At 49.6% G+C, this 10974-nt stretch overlaps 1 long non-coding RNA gene across 1 annotated transcript; it reads left to right on the top strand.

The window, feature by feature from the left end:
- The first annotated feature begins 574 nt into the window (after nt 1-574).
- Nucleotides 575-996, top strand: LOC131819737 (uncharacterized). The gene is made up of 2 exons (XR_009349307.1): nt 575-678; nt 765-996. It is a non-coding gene; the product is annotated as an uncharacterized LOC131819737 (long non-coding RNA).
- The last annotated feature ends 9978 nt before the right edge of the window (nt 997-10974 follow it).

Genomic DNA, 10974 nt, shown 5'->3' on the forward strand with positions numbered 1-10974 from the left:
CCCAAAGAAAACCTCATTTCTGACCTGGGGGAGCCAGTCTGCAGTCAGCAGAATGACCGACCGCCTGTATTCCTGAATCCCAACATAAGTGGTAGAACCTGCCAGAAATACAGGGGTCCTTTCACCTCCGGGATCCCCAAGATGCCTGCTCCAGTGGGCTGATCACGCTCCCGCCCTCCCCGCAGGGTGGCCACGGCCAGGAACTACCTACAACACCGTGACAGCTGTTCCAGACTGGACAGGAAGGGCACCAGCAGCCGTCCGTCGGGCCCAGCAGCCACACAAGCTTCTGGCGTGGTGAAGTGATCTCTGCTGACTTTCATTAATCTCTCCAGGGCCCCCTGAGGTCAGAGATGTTTATTTTTTTTTTTTTATTTTTTTTTTAAAGATTTTTATTTATTTATTTGACAGAGAGAGATCACAAGCAGGCAGAGAGGCAGGCAGAGAGAGAGGAGGAAGCAGGCTCCCTGCTGAGCAGAGAGCCAGACGCGGGACTCGATCCCAGGACCCTGAGATCACGACCTGAGCCAAAGGCAGCGGCCCAACCCACCGAGCCACCCAGGCGCCCGGTCAGAGATGTTTAAACAGTGGTGGAAGGTTGAACTCGCTCCCCAGGCCAGCACAGCTCATCTACTCCCCATGGGCGGCAGGTTTTCTCCTTCATGACCAAACCACCAGGTGAGCAATAGGCAAATTGCAAGGTGTGCAAATATTTGGCTTCATCCATGATCAAATAAATCATTTTTCCTCTCCCTGAGCTCTAGGAAAACCCAGCAAAGCTCCCAGACCTGCCCGGCCGCCGAGATTTATGCACGTGAAGCACCCCCATGCTTAAAGAAAATGCGAGGCTGTAAAGAGAGTCCATTGTTACGCACGCACAAATTACGACTAGGATCTCAAAACTTCATTTTTTCGGGAACATATCTTCTCGGAGCACGTTAGCTGGCGCATAGTAATGGGTAATATTTCGCCTGGAAATAAAGCATCTTTACATGAGGAGTTAAAATAAGGTTTCATCTTCAAAACCTCTCTGCCGTAATTATTTGGATTCACGTAGGCTGGGTAAGGGAAGTGGCTCAAGGTTTTCATGTTTTTCTAGAAGGTCCTGGGCCTTCGAGCAGCCACAGGCGTTGCCCGTCCCAGCCCCAGAGGAAAATGAGAGTCAGTTCATGATACGTCACACGTCACGCGTCACGCCCCAGGGCGGCCAGAGGGAGCCTGGCTGTGTTCCCCACATGGTGTCCAGGCACGTGCTGATTCCTTCCAAATGATGCCAGGAAGCTTGGTAACCCGGGAAAAACACGTCATCAGTTTGGTCTGGGGGCTTTATACTTTCAGATGACTTGTTCTGCACAAACTCAACAGTTGCCTATTTTCCGCAAATTTAACTCAGTGGGTTTATGCATTTGGGGTATGGCTCCTAATTGGGTTTCGATATCACAAGGGCAGGAACAATGTGGGAATTCATGGGCCCTGGGTGTTTTGTTTTGTTTTGTTTTTTGTTTTTTTAGATCTCAGCTCTTCCTTCCTCCCTCAAGTGATAGTGAGGCCTTCTGCCTTGTCTTCCTCCTCCTCCTTCTGGACTCCCTTCAGGAAGGGAACGGCAGTGATCCGCTCCCGAGGAGACACCAGCATGGACCTGGTCCAGCCAAGTTGTGGGGACACTGTTGTTGCCACCAACATCACGAAATCACCCACCAGAGCGAGAACACTCTATGCTTGCCCACAATCACTACACCAGGGACAGAAAGGAGCCTCCTTCTGGGTGGTGGTCTTAGAACACACGTGCTCCTTACTCCCAAACGACGTGCAGCTGTCCTCCACAACGAGTAACCCACATTCTCAAACCCAGGTAACCATGTGGGACTTGCATGTGGCTTTATCAAATGACTCAAATATCAGGACATCATGCCTTCTTGGGCACATACAACTGCCCATTTCTTTGGACCCGATCTCTCCAAAAGACACAAGTCCTCTCTCTCCAGACCACAGATGCTCATGTAGGTTCTCAGGATAAATCCAACAGACCTTAGTTTCTAGAGTCTTCCATGACTGGATTCTTCACACCTACCAGCTCTCTAAACTTCCTATTTCCTCCAATTCCTTATTGGGGGTTACCTCCAGACTTCCGCGGACTCCTCATGTCTGCCTCAGAGCCTCACGGGGCTGCCTGGCTTCCCCTCCACTTTCTTCCAAGTCAGCATAAAGCGAGCAATCCCCCCCCCCCCAAAGCCATATCTGTTGTGACATCCTTGACAATGTCTATCTACTCCAAAAAGAGGGGGCAGTGATACACCTACAACAGAGTAGGAAAAGCACACCGGTAATCCAGGATCCAGTAAGGTCACGGCAGGGTCAAGTGCATTAAGCATCTACTATGGACCAGATATGTGTTTAAAACCTTGTTCTTTTCAGACCTACCAACAACCAGGTGAGTCAAGCCGTGTCATCTCTGTGGGACAGCTGAGGATTCTGAGTCTCAGGGAAGTTAGGGAGCTGTGGAAGGTCACACACTGGCCTCACCCAGGTCTCTGATATTTGGTAAAAGATCTCGGTTCACCATATGGGACTTTGAGCCCCGATGTCCCTCCACTTTGTGCCACCCGCTTCTTGCTCCTTCTGCCACTGTCAAGTCAGGGACCTGCGATGCCGCACACTTGGGTTAGAAATGCAGATTTAATATCCCACGAAAGTGCTTCATCCGGAGAAGGCGGGAGCAAGGAGCACACGTGTTCTTACTCCTGAGCTTTTTATTATGAAATAATTATGGAGGAACAAGAAGTCACAAAAATAGCACAGAGGGGCCCCATGTACCCTGCACCATTTTCTCCCAGTGGAACAAGATTTTCCATGTAATAATTGTGCCATTAGTCAGTTCTAAATATATCCCTATATCCCCTAAGATTTCTTCTTTGTCCCAAGAGAAACAAGTAAAATTTTAAGTTCAAATATAGAGATTTCTGCAACTTATTTTTTATGATATCTGGTTTAATTGATTGTAGATAGTAAAATGCTGCCTCTATGTTATGCTTTGATATTTTCAGACTTTTGCTTTATGGCTTCCTCAATGGTCAATTTTTGCAAACCTGTCCTGTACAGTAGAAATAAATATATATTCACTCATTACCGGGCATGGAGAATGTCTTTTGTACCTTGGAGAGTTTCAGAAGATATTTAAATAATCTATGACCTTCTGTGTTTCGGTCTGTTGTATCTGATATCGAGAGTGATGCAGAAATCTCCCAGAATCATGATGGTTTTGTTCAATTCTCCATATAACTCAATCAAGTTTTTCCTTTATATTTTTTGAGACTATTTTAGCATTTTGAGTTTGAAGGTGTTTTAGATTTCTAAAGAAATGTTGCATTTAACATCGTGTAGATCACATCAGGACGCCTAATTCTTCCCTTTGCCTTAGAAAGCACTTGTCCAGTGTGAAGGTGGCAGCTTCCTCTCACGAGGTAGACGGTTTGTCTATCTTTTCCATCGAAATACTGCCAACGTCTCTGTGTCTTCAGGTTTGGGGTACGTCTCCTGTATCGTGCCCTCGGATGGATTTCTCTTGTTTCTTTCATTCTCTCATCGTCTACCTCTCGACTGATGAGTCCACGCACAGTGAATGAGCAAACTGATTTTTACGTATTCATTTTTCACTATTCTATTCTGTGCTTTTCTCACCGTTATTTTTATGCTTTTTAATGTTTCCAGTTCTGCATCCTTCAATTATTTTTCCTTTATGCTTTTATGTCCCTCTGCTACTTAGAAATTATATGCTCAGCTTTTCCGTGCCCAGTGGTTGCAATTTTAACAAGCTTACGGGGCTAACCAAGCCCTTGAGTTAATCCATACCTCCAACCTCCTCCAGAACAAGCACACGGCCTTCATGCTAATCACCCACCTCTGCCCCTGTGAGACTGGAGACCAACATCAGAATTCCTTCTCCTGGGTGAGAGGCCCAGGATCTGTGGTCACCATGTCTTCTGATGTGTGAAGAAAGCAGACCTGTGGGGCGCCTGGGTGCCTCAGAGGGCTAAGCATCTGCCTTCAGCTCGGGTCCTGGGATCGAGCCCGGCATCGGGCTCTCTGCTCCGCAGGGAGCCTGCTTTCCCCTCTCTCTCTGCCTGCCTCTCTGCCTGCTTGTGATCTCTCTCTGTCAAATAAATAAATAAAATCTTAAAAAAAGAAAGAAAGAAAACTGATCTGAGAGAAGAGAAAGCAAACATGCAGACAGAAACCAAGAGGACAGATGGGACTATTTCTGGCAGAAATGAAATTCCTGGTTCCTTCCCCTTCCAGTGGGAAGAGCTTAGAACACGTGTCCTGGGCTTTGGTCTGATTAGACCAAATTCTAGTCACAGGTCTCTTCCTCAGACAATCCTCTGTTCCTAGCGGCGGACTGTACTGTGTAACTGAGCAGGGGGACAGTGGTGCCATTTTCTCCAGGATGCCATGGGCCACCATATGGATCGGTGGGTCCCCACCATGCATGCAAACGGAAACAGCATGGTGTCATGAAGAGAAGGAGAAATTGGTTCTGGAAGCTCCTGAAGCATATATCCGCTCCTCCAGTAAAGAGGCGGTAACGGTGGGCTAGGGACACTGCATTCAGCCCTCTCCATATTCATTTAAATGAGGTCTAACCGTTCATTAACCTACAAAATGCTTGTATGCCAGGCATTGGGAAAAACTAACAGATAAGGCAGGGTAGCCCGGAAGGATTCAGGTTTCGGGTTCGCAGACAAAGCACTGGACTAGAGTAACTTCTATAATCAGGGTATGAGTAAGTGGCCAAGGGAAATAAAAGGAGAGGCAGATCCTGGGAGACCTTCCCAATGGAAGGAATGCCTGGGGTGAGTCCTGTAGGGTAAACAGACGTTCTTCAGTCAAAAGGGGCAGGACGAACAGGGTCATATTCCCCTTCTGGGGGGCACAGCGTCAGCACAGTGCGAAAGGTTCAGTTCTCAGGTTGGAGAACTTCTCTGCCACCTTCCAGTAATTTCCACATCAGAACAGTACGTCGTGGGCATCAAACCATCCCCGTTCTAACCATCTGTCCACTGTTCTCTGCATCCTCAGAAGCTCTGTTCAACGAGTTCGTGCTCTTGGCCCGTAACCTCCCATGTTACCAGTGAGACAACTGAGGCCCAGCAAGGTGAAGCCCTCTGCTCCAATGTATGAAACTGTCTTGTCTTCTTAAGGCAAAAGTAGCCGCTCGTGGAGGGCTCAATTCCTGTCTCAGCCCTACCCCTGAAGAGGTTAGCATCAGACTCTGCAATCAGTGAGTAACTGATTAATACCAGAAAGAACTACCCAGGACGCTGAAGGTCACCTCTCGGGCTGTGCCCTGAGATACAGACTGCGAAGCTCTGTGAAGGGGAAGTGAACAGTAATAAAAAAAAAAAAAAAAAAAAAGTAAGTAACAGTCTGGGGCTTCTGGCCTGCTCAGTTGGAAGAGCCTATAACGCTTGATCTCGGGGTCGTGAGTTTGAGCCCCATGTTGGGTGTGGAAATTACTTAAATAAAAATAAAACTTGAAAAGAAAAACTGTGGCACCTGGGGGGCTCAGTCGGTTAGTCGTCCGACTCTTGGTTTCAGCTCAGGTCATGATCTCAGGGTCATGGGATCGAGCCCCACACAGGGAGGACTCCACACTGAGCGTGGAATCTGGTTGGGATTCTCTCTCCTCCTTCTGCCCCTTCCCGTGCTCACACGTGCATTTTCTCTCTCTCTCTCTCTCTCAAAAAACAAAACGAAACAAAAAACCTAATAGTCATTTAACAGATATTGCCTGCTCAAAATTTTATCAACTTCTTTTCATGTATTTCTTTCAATTCGTAGAACGCCTGCATGAAAGGCGTTATCAACAGTCCCAATAGTAATATTTAGCCCTATTTAATGGAGGAAACTGAGGTTTGGTATTGCTATATCGCTGGTCCCTGTCACATGAGGGGTTCACGGTGGAATTCAGACTGGACCCAGAGCTGTCTGCTTCTGGGGCACCTCCTCTCTGCTACTACGTCTTGAGCCTCCTTGTAGCTGGCTCTCCTGGACAACTGAAAATGGCTCAGACATGGCAAATGCAATTTACACCTTCATCTCTGTCTCTCAGTGTAATGGCCTGTACACCCTCCGAGACCATTTCTGGAAAGAAGTCGCTCATCTCTTAGTCTGGAAATCTGAGCAAACGCAGAACCAGCTGTCCACCAGAGAGGCCCAGGAGGCTGGGCTTTCCAGCTGTGACCTTTCCCAAGACAAACCAATCTGTGTCACCAGCTTCCACTCAACAATCTTTCTGATGCTGCTTCTTTAGAAAGGCTTTCAGGGAAGACAAGTCACCATCCCCTTCTTACCCCAATTTCTGTAAAGCAGGGCTATGCTCTGGGCAGCTCTCCAGAGTCGAGACCCAACAATGGCCCAAGATGAGTGTCTGCCTTCAAGAAACCACCAGTCTAGGACGAGAGTCCAGCGTGTGGATTCTAAGTGCGACAGAGCAGCAGAGACGGCACGATGTATGCCTGACCACAGCAATGGCAAGGAGAAGAGGAACCACTGGCCTTGGAGAGAGTACCAAGTGCCCAGCAGTGTAGCAGGTGTTCTACATGGAGGACTTGTCTCAGCTCAGGCTGCTACAGCAGAACACCACGGATGGGGTGGCTGGAACAGAGACATTTATTTCTCACAGATCTGAGGGCTGAGAAGTCCAAGACCAAGGAGCAAGCAGATCTAAAGTCTGGTGAGAACCTGTATCCTAGTTCGCCGACAGTCACCCTCTGGCTGGAGCATCAAACGGCAGAGTGTAGGGAAACAGTGCTCGTTTCTCCTAGAAGGGCACTAATCTCATTTGGGAGGGCTCTACCCTAGGGACCTAATCACCTCCATCTCCAAATATCATCATTTTGGGGGTGAGGCTTTCAACATATGACGTGGTGGGCTCAGGGGAGGTGGGGGGCGGGGAGGAATCACAAACATTTAGCATATAACATTGCCTGCTCCTTCTCCATAACGTATCTGAAGAAGGCACCTCTAGCGTCTGCTTCATACTCTGTACACATTTTACACAGGCACAGAAAGGTTAAGTCACAGCCCCAGATCATCAGGAGTGGTGAGATGCAGATAAGATTAAGGCTGTCTGATCCCCCAAACCAGCTCTGTAACTGCACCCAGGCACCGAGTCCTAGATGGGGGATGCTTCGGGAATCTCGAGCAGACAGCGAGGCGGGCTTTCAGGGACAGGAGGAGCCACAAAGGTGCCAAGGAGCGTAAAGGCATGTGATGGAGGGGGCGGTGGGGGAGGGTGCCTTGGGACCGTGTCACAAGCCCCTAGCAGAGTCTACGACAGGAGAAGGAGCAGGAGCTTTCCTGGGAGGCACATAAATTTCCACGTGCTAAGGTCAGAGCTCTGACGGCAGAATACCGGGTTTGACTCCTGGATGCGCTACTTAGCTCGTACGTAACCTACACCCCAAATTTCCGTCTATGCAAAATATGACTAGTTAGAGTTTTTCACTTCTTGGGGTCCTAAAGAAAAATAAAATGGGATATAAGCCATAGAGGTGCTAACCACCGCACCGTGTTAAATACACGTTAGCCTAGGGGCTCCTGGGTCATTCCATGGGTTAAGCATCTGACTCTCAGTTTCAGCTCAGGGTCATGAGATGGAGCCCCAGGGAGATCGAGCCCCATCGAGAGATTCTCTCTCTCTCTCTCTCTCTCTCTCTCTCCCTCCCTCTGCCCCTCCCCACTGTCATCTGTGCTCATTCCCTTTCTCTCTCTCTTAAAAAAAAAAAAAAAATACATGGTAGCCTAGGAAAAAATAGAAAGTGACTTTCACTGGGAGACCTAACAAATGAGTAAGAGGGCTGAGTCAGATCAACAGAGGAAAGGGGCGGGAGGAAGAGGTGTGACACGCAAAAGAAACGCAAGTGACAATGTTCAGAGACAAGACTCGAGGTTGGGTCCTGGCAGCTCAAGAGAAGGAAGGATGGAGACCCCGTGGAAGGGTCGGCAGAGGCGTGCTCACGAGGCACCCTGCAGGGCGGGCCGACGGCAGAGAATCTTGGGCAAAGCGCTGTTTAAGCAGGGAGGGTCCCACTCAGGTTTTTCCCGTACATCAGGCTATAGGTGGTAGTGGTGTGGACTAAAGCAGGAAACACGGGGAGAAGAGGATGAATCTGGGACATGTCTGGGGCTGGATGAGTGATTCGGTTTTGGGAAGAGTGAGGGAAGCATCGCCATGACAACGGGGTGTGGTCTGCATAACAGGGAGTTGGAGGTACCTAAGAGAGAAGCCTGGTGGGGAGGTTCTGGGATGTCGGTGAGATATCCAGGTGGAGCTTCCATGGGGAACAACGGATACCAGGCTAGAGCTCAGGAGAGGGGTCTGGGCCATTTGGGAATCACAGCAGGTGTATGTCAGTTGCCCGTCTCCACATTTGGAGATGTCTCCTTTTGGTTCTCATTTCTTTGCAATGCACCTCGGCCTAAAAAATTCTTTTCTCTGGCCTAAGATTTGGTTAATGGGATAGAACAAAAGTATAAGGAAACTGTCAGCTCATCTTTTCTGCTGCCTGGGATGCAGATGTGATGGCTGGAACCTCAAGGATCCATCTTCGACCATGAGGTAGAAATCAGGCTCTGAGGCTGTTGGGGCAGAAGGATGAATGCTTGTATCCCTGATGGCTTTGAGGTGGTGGCAGCAGCCCTCAGTGGCCCACCTCTGGAACTCATTGACCTACTACAAAGGAGATGCCTATAAAAGGGGCTGAGAAGGAGCCAAGATGAGACTGTTGAGAATGAAGGGGGCTGGTGCCCAAGGGCGGCCAGAGCGGGTGTAGATAGATGAGGCTCAGGTGAATTCCCTGAGCCAAAGACCCTCCCTCTGTTGTGTGTCCTTGTGTAGGGCAATGAGCAAAGAAGGGGTCTCAACACAGACCCCAGGCATGAAGGCCTCAGACCCCTTCAAGCCAAATACTCCAATGACAGTTAGAACCCTTTTCCTCATATGAAAACAAAATCTTCCTTCCCATGATTCCTACCCATAGCCTCCCAAAGACACACTGAATAAAACCTACACCCTCAGCTTCAAACAGGCCTTCTAAACTTTAAAGATGAAATTCGTATTCTCCCTTCTGGCCAAATGAAGCCTCGGTACCTGCCTCTCAAACGTTCCCCCCACCGCTCAAACCCCAGATCCTTCCCAGGGCTTCTTTCCCTCTTCTAAATGGACATTATCTTGTTTACATCCCCGAGTGGGCACAAGCTAAAGCCAGCTGACGAGTCTTGGAGCCCATCACCTCCCTGGATGGGCTCTGTGCTCCTATTAATGTTGCCAGAGTGGTATGGGTTTCTCCGGGAGCCAATCGCCCGGTGGTCTATGCTGAGCTTGAAGCTTTCGTTAAGTCAGCTTATCTGTCAAGGACAAACACGTTGACATCCATTTAAACGACATCCAACCTCTCTGCACAAGTGGGCAGAGAGATTAGATCCCAAAAGGCAGCTCCGAGATGTTCCCGGACCATGCTGGGTTGGAAATCAATTTCAATCTCTGGCCCATTATGTCAGAATGAAGCAGCCCCTTGAACACAGCAGGCTCGTTAACAAAACGAACGGCGCCACACGTGGCCCCCCCACCCTCCAAAGCGGTCCCAGCTGCCTAACTTCCCTGGGGTGACAAAGACCATTGGCGTTCAAGTTTCAACACGTGGTCCAGGGCAACAGAACAGTGAGCACCGGAGAAACGCCTCCCTCCAAACCACATTCACAGAAACGAGCAGAAGCTCTAGAATCGTGTCTTGAGAGGAGGCCTCGCCAAGGAATGAAAAGACCACAGATTTCCTAATTTAAAAATCACGCTAATATGGGCTTCTGGGGAACAGGGGATGACATCAGCGCTTCACCCAATGAGAATCACCCAGGGACGGCAACATTAGCATAGGTTGTCTCAGCCAGCCTTCTGCCTGGGCCGGGGCTTGTCTGAGGGGCTCCCGGTACCTACCCCAGTGCCCTGGACCGTGCCAATGCACAGAAATGCATGCTCAATGGCAGGATGGAAGGATAGGAGCCCCACATGGGCGGCAGAAAGAGCACGGGCTCTCACGCGGTACCCTCGCCTATTAAATGGGCCCCATTATTATGGACCTCGGACCCCGCAGTGTTCCAGTGAAAGGGCTACTCTTTACCAGGGGGACTCATAAAGCACCTTTGATTTTGCACTATGCTCCCTTGCAATGTGTTGCCTGTTGGAGTCACTCTCTTGCTGTCACTGTGTGAAATCTTCAGAGGTTCCAGAGCTTTTCTGGACTGGCCAGTATCAGTCAGGAGAAGAGGATCAGTTGAGCGTAAGAAAGCTCCAGATTTCATGCAACGGCAGCTTCTCCCCTCCTCCTCCCTGGGGAGGGTGGGCGCTTGTTTTAAACTCAGATGCATGGCGGGGGAGGGAAGGTGCTGGAACCCCAGGGACCAGCTCTCTCCACCTCCGCCCCCTCCCTTCCTCTGCCCTGCTTGCCCTTCAGGATGGCTGCACGGTTTGCCCAGAAGCGTCCGCTTTATGCCACTTGCCCACCAGGGTTACTAAGAGTGCTTTCTTTCCCTCCAACAATGTTCTGCTTTGCACAGTCAGGGATACGGTCTCCCTACTTCCAACCCCTGTGGTGTCCAGCAGAGAGAAAGATCTGGAAAGCTTGCGAGGCAGGTCCAGTTGGGATACGGTATTGCTTCTCTGCCGGTGGAGGCTGTCCAGAGCTGACTCTTGCCTTACGGGGCAGCTTAGTGGGTTTTCTCAAAGTTGCTCCCATGGAGCACTTTAGCTCCCTCCTCAGAGTCAAAGCATTTCCTGCTGGCAGCTTCTGGTTCTCTCCGCCAGGTTCTTGACTTCTGGCTGCCGCCTCTCAGATTCTCATTATGAGGACCCCTGTGTCCTTTCAGCCAGGTTCCTTTTAATCCAGCTCCAAGCTACAACCCGCATCGGGGCCTCTA

This window comes from Mustela lutreola, chromosome 17, assembly GCF_030435805.1.
Source record: "Mustela lutreola isolate mMusLut2 chromosome 17, mMusLut2.pri, whole genome shotgun sequence".
NCBI lineage: Eukaryota > Metazoa > Chordata > Mammalia > Carnivora > Mustelidae > Mustela > Mustela lutreola.